Source organism: Bos mutus, chromosome 8, assembly GCF_027580195.1.
Source record: "Bos mutus isolate GX-2022 chromosome 8, NWIPB_WYAK_1.1, whole genome shotgun sequence".
Classification (NCBI taxonomy): Eukaryota; Metazoa; Chordata; class Mammalia; order Artiodactyla; family Bovidae; genus Bos; species Bos mutus.
In genome coordinates this window covers 4,006,708-4,012,707 of record NC_091624.1, presented here as the reverse complement: position 1 = coordinate 4,012,707, position 6,000 = coordinate 4,006,708, and positions in this window count along the sequence as shown.

Here is a 6,000-nt window from a genome sequence, read left to right as displayed (position 1 = left end):
GTCAGACTAATTATTCCTTTTTCTAAATTAGTGAGTCTGTCTTCATTTTTAAATTAGACAACCAGGAGGAAAAAAAAAAAAAAAAGGTAGAAGCAGGGTAAAGGACAGAAAATGTCCTGAATAACTAGGAGTGGAGAATCATTTTATTCCCAGTTCTTCTACCATCTTGCTTAGCATCTTTGATCAAAATAAGCTACCATCTCTGAGTCTAGGTATTGTTATTCATAAAACTGGAATTATAGTCCACTCCCTGCCTGGATTCCAAAGGTGTTACTGTGATGCTCCAGCAACCAATATGTGCAAAATGCTACCAAACCAGCTACTAAGGTTGGTCTCCCATATCACATGTTTCTGTGATTCACTTGGAATCTTTTGCCTGGTCCCATGTAATTCTGTCAAATTTTCACCTCTGGAGTTAAGATATCATGTATCATTAACAATATTAGATGAACAACATCACTTCCCCACTCAGGCCCTCTGGGCAGCCTTCCCTGCCAAGTCGCTTCAGTCGTGTCTGACTCTGTGCAACCCCATGGACTGCAGCCTACCAGGTTTCTCTGTCCATGGGATTCTCCAGGCAATAACACTGGAGTGGGTTGCCATTTCCTTCTCCAATGCATGAAAGTGGAAAGTGAAAGTGAAGTCACTCAGTCATGTCTGACTCTTAGCGACCCCATGGACTGCAGCCCACCAGGCTTCTCCATCCATGGGATTTTCCGGGCAACAGTACTGGAGTGGGGTGCCATTGCCTTCTCCCGAGCAGCCTTCCCAGTCTCCCCCTAAATGGCTGGAATGGCAGAGTGCTGGACTCCTGTGCTCTCCTGGATTGGTGGGTTAAAATCCCTGGTCTTATATCTTCATCAACAGCTGGTATAATACGGTGGTTAAAAGTGTAAACTCGGGAATGACACTACCTGAGGTACAATTCCATAGCAACCACTTACTGGCTGTCCTAACTTGTGGAAATCATTTAAGCTTCCTGGGTCTCATTCCCCTCCCCGCCCGGCCCCCATAGGCAAAATTGAAAAGATAATAGTATCTGTATCTCACCTGTTTGGGGAAGGATTAAAGTTCTCTAAACAATTCCTGCACTCAGTGGAGTCTGAAGAGAGCTCCAAAATGTTACCTAATACCGTTAGCTCTTTTCTGTGCCAGCTGGGGAGCACCTTTTGCCTGTACGTTCCTCAGTACTTGCTGCTTGATTAGCTGTTCAATCGCTAAGTCATGTCCAACTCTTTGCAACCCCATGGAATGCAGCATGTCAGGCTTCCCTGTCCTTCACTGTGTCCTTCACTGCTGCTTGATAGGTCTCAACAACTATTAAAACATATGTGCATAGCATGGACGAATGAATGATGTAGCACACTTGAATCCTGGTCCTAGTCAATGCCTAACTCCATGCAATACCTCTGAAACACATTATTTGTCATTCTAACCCTCAATTTCCTCATCTATTAGACGTAAGCAGTGGACCAAATAATCGCTAATGACCACTTCATCTCCAGAGGTCAATAAAATGAGATTATGAGGTGAGAAAGAGATGAATTATTTTACCCAGAGACTACTGGTGGGCCAGAAAATTTACGTTTTAGCGTCTTGTGAAATCTTGCCGGCATGCTGTCAAGTAAACAAGATTATTTCCATTGTATCAATACAAAAACTGATGAGACTCAGATAGGTTAAGTTAACTTTCCTCAGGCCACACAGCTAGTAAGTTGTGAAGCAAGAACTTCACCTAGTTCTAACTGAAGTGAAAGGTCTGTTTTTTCCACTATCCTACTGAGATCCACGGTAGACAAGTAAGACTGCGTGCTGTAACTGCTGCCACAGCTTCTCCCTTCAAAGGGACACAGAGGCGGTGAGCAGGGGCAGGGCAGGCATACTTAGAACAGGTGTGGAGAGATCTGTCATTTGACACACACATTTAGACACATCAGCATCCAGTTGGGATCCAGATGAGGAAAGATTAAGCAGGGGAGACAGTAGCAGCTCTAACAGTAGCCTTGAGTTAATTGCTATTTTGGTGTCCTCGTGGAAGGAAATATCCACTGTACATATGCACACAGCAAATGGAATTCATAACAATTTCTTTGAGTTGGGAATCACTTGTCCCCTCCTCCCTGGATCTAATCCAATGTCTATATTTAACCTGGCGGGCTGGGTGGCATTACATTTGGGTGATTATTTATAGATACCCCCATGCACCGTCTGCTAAAAAGCTGCAGGGATTCTGCCCAGGCAGGGTAGGGGGAGAAGGGGGGAGAGTAGCTCCAGATGTGTGGCTGTTTGTGAGGCCACGTCTGAACCTTTCTTGGATAAGGAGGCCTGGGAACTCAAATATGCATGAGATCTCAGCGTCTCTGCTTCTTACTTTTATTGCTAACTCCCAACATGAGGTAATTTATCTAAACATGGGGGTAGTGAGATCACCAAGCTTTCAGTTAGAAGGAAACTGACAGCCAGTAGCCTGATCTCCAATCCGACCTTTGAATCCTCTCTGCAGATACTTATCAGTTAGAACGCTAACCTCACCATCCGCTGAGTCGACGGATAGGACCTGAGAAACTACACAGGGACTGTGCTAGGACTGCCCAGATGAGGGGGTCCCGGTCTCTGCCCTCAGGTGGTTACATCAAGTTGGGAGGACGCCAGGTCGCAAAACTACACGGTACACAGTCAACAAGACAGCTGTGGTCATGGAACCGCAGAACACGGCGTAACTCACGGGAACAAGGTGTCTGGCGTGAAGAGAGGCTCAGGAAATGGCGACTTTCATTATCCTTCCCATCTAACTGATGTGGCTGGGGAAAGCTTCACAGCTGCCTCTTGGGTATTAAGTTGTATTTCTCCAGGCATAAAAGGAGGTGAGTAGGATGGCAAAAGAACGAAAGAACAAACGCAAAAGAACGAGAATGGAAGAATGCAGTGATAGAGCCTTTTCAGGGAACAGTGAGAAGCTAAGATGGTCCGAAACACAGACTTCCTGCTGGGGAGTGGATTGAGATGGAACTGGAAAGGGTAGATTGGGCTTTATGTGAAGCGCCTCGAATATCGCCCTAAACAGAAACTGCTGTAATGAGCCTTTTTGTCTTAAAAATATGCAAAAATTATCCGTATCAGTTGATATTATTCAAATGTCAGGATTTCTTGGGGATGACTGTTAGAATCTCATCACTACTCTCTCTAAGCCTCCGTTTTCAGATCTATAATGTGATTAAGATGCATTTTCCCCTTAAGGAATTTATAGTCCAGAGAGGATAAGTATTCATACGGTTAGAGAGTCAGGCAGTTCATAATCAGTGTTCTCAGATGCGGTAAGGGCCTTGCTTTCCTAGTATATTGGTCAAACACTCCAGCTGAGGATGCTGCTGCTATTATCACTCTTCACTGATCACTGTACCATACGAAAGCTACTTGTCTAAAACACTTTACTATGCTTTCACCTTTAAGTTAATGTTACCCACAATCCTGTGAGGTAGATATCAAATCCATTTTACAAACCGGATAAAGCTCACTGAGACTGCTTACTTTGCCCAAAGTTGCACAGCTAGTAGAGAGGAGCCCTGGTGGTTCTGACTCCAAAGTTTAAAATCTCCTTAGAACCTATGGCAACCCTATTGTACATCTTTGAAAATTATGGTATTTCTCGGCATAGGCTGGGTGAGTTAGGAAAGGTCGGGTGTATTGGTCACCTGTCTTCAAGTGGTCTTCACTACTCTCAGAGCCTGTACTTCAGACCATCTTGAGACTCAATCTTTGTGAGTCTCCCTGTAACTCTTCCAGATCAACTATAAATATACCACTACTTACAGGATCACACGGAGAAGGCAATGCACCCCACTCCAGTACTCTTGCCTGGCAAATCCCATGGACGAAGGAGCCTGCTGGGCTGCAGTCCATGGGGTCACACAGAGTCAGACATGATTGAGCGACTTCACTTTCACTTTTCACTTTCATGCATTGGAGAAGGAAATGGCAACCCACTCCAGTGTTCTTGCCTGGAGAATCCCAGGGACAGAGGAGCCTGGTGGGCTATAAGTCCAAGGGGTCGAAAAGAGTCAGACATGACTGAGCGACTTCACTTTCACTTTCACTTTACATGATCAGAGTAAAGTATGTACATATTTTATCTGTCAGATATTAAGATTTATCTTAATGAAATAGAGTTGGCATATGCACTCCTGCTCAGTCACTCAGCCGTGTTTGACTCTTCTGTGACCCCATGGACTGGAGTCTACCATGATTCCTCTGTCCATGGGATTTCCCAGGCAAGAATACTGGAGTGAGTTGCCATTTCCTCCTCCAGGGGATCTGCCCTATCCAGGGCTCGAACCCATATCGTTTGCATCTCTTGCACTGGCTGGCAGAGTCTTTTTACCACTGTGCCACCTGGGAAGCCCAGAGTTTTCCTCCTTTTTAGCTACCTTAAAGTCACAAATGTGCGACACTTTACCCTGTGGTACCAATTCAATAGTAACACTGGGAGGTTGTATGTATTTTCTTAGAACCTCATCTTCAACTAGCTGTGCAGCCTTACAGAGACCACGAATTTCAGCAAAAAGCAGGAGGTTAGACCGTTAATATATTTGAGTTATTCTACCTGCTAGCCTTTGGGTAAGTGTCACAGAGCATGGAAACAGAGAGAGAATAGTTTTACTCCTCAAGAAATGTATTGCAGTAGATACAGAAACTATCTGGATTAAAATTTCAAGAAAACAGTGCCACTTGGCAGCAAATGTTAATGTCCAAAAAAAGTGGCTTGAGCAGTCAGTCCTGGCAGTGTGGACAAAAGATGGTCATTTGGCTGGGGTAACTGGTCCAGAAGGAAATCAGAGAAAAAGGGTGGAATTATGATACTGCTGAGAAACTTGACCAAGTTTGTGATTCTCTAAAATTGACCCTGGAGATAAATATGCAAACATAATGGTCGCTATACTTTCATATATATTTCTAGTCTCTGTATTTATATCTCACATGCCAACATATGTAGAAATGCATCAACACAGTGAAAAAGGAATCGGGAGAATTGGATTCTAGTCCCCAGCACAGCCACTAACTGTGTAACTGGGAGCAAGTTGCTAGACTGCTCCAGGCTAAAATTTCTTCACCTATAATGTGAGTGACACTTAGCAGAAGATCTAGCAGAAGATCCTCAAATTTCTTCCCAGTCTATTCTTTGTAATTATATGAGTCTGTATTTTAAAAAAAAATAAAGAAGGGAAATGCACAAGAGAGAGATTCAACAGCTCTGCCAGTTGCACCTTTCCAGTGTAATGTGTTTCTGCTGTAGCACAAACACACTCTCCTCTCTGTGGCAAAAAGGAAAAAAAGAATGCACAACAATTCTTGAAATACGTCCTAAATGTTCATTAGGTTCCAGTGACAACATTATAAATGAACATCAAGTGACAGCCTCGTCATCTATTAATAGCGTATAATTTTCGACAGGTGGAATTCTGGGACATATGCAAATGAAAGATGGGGTCCTCTGCTATACTTCTTGGTAAACTTCCAACATGCTGACTTAATAGCTACAACGTACTGAAGAAAAAAGAAGCCACTCACATATATTATAAGGGAGATAATGAATTATTATTCAAAAAGTAGGCTTGTTGTACTCATTTGCATATAATGTTTAATTTTTACCAAATGTTTCATTTTAATACATGCAAAATGATCAAGAACTATCAAAATATGCTAATGGAATTTCTATTGCAAATATATTGTTGCCCTTGATTCTAAGGGTTTATTATAAAAACATTTGAAATTCTCAATGGTAAAGCGATTCTTTTAATAAAAATAATATTGAAAATATTCACACACTTTGGAGTTGAAAAGGACCTTAAAGATTGGCTAGTTAAACCCCTTGATCTTATAAATGGGGCTACTGGGGCTCAGAGAGCTGGAACGATTTGTTCAGGGTCACACAGCAAATGAGTGGGGGAATCTGTTGGTGGTGGCGTTCAGTTGCTAAGTCATGTCCAATTCTTTGAGACCCCA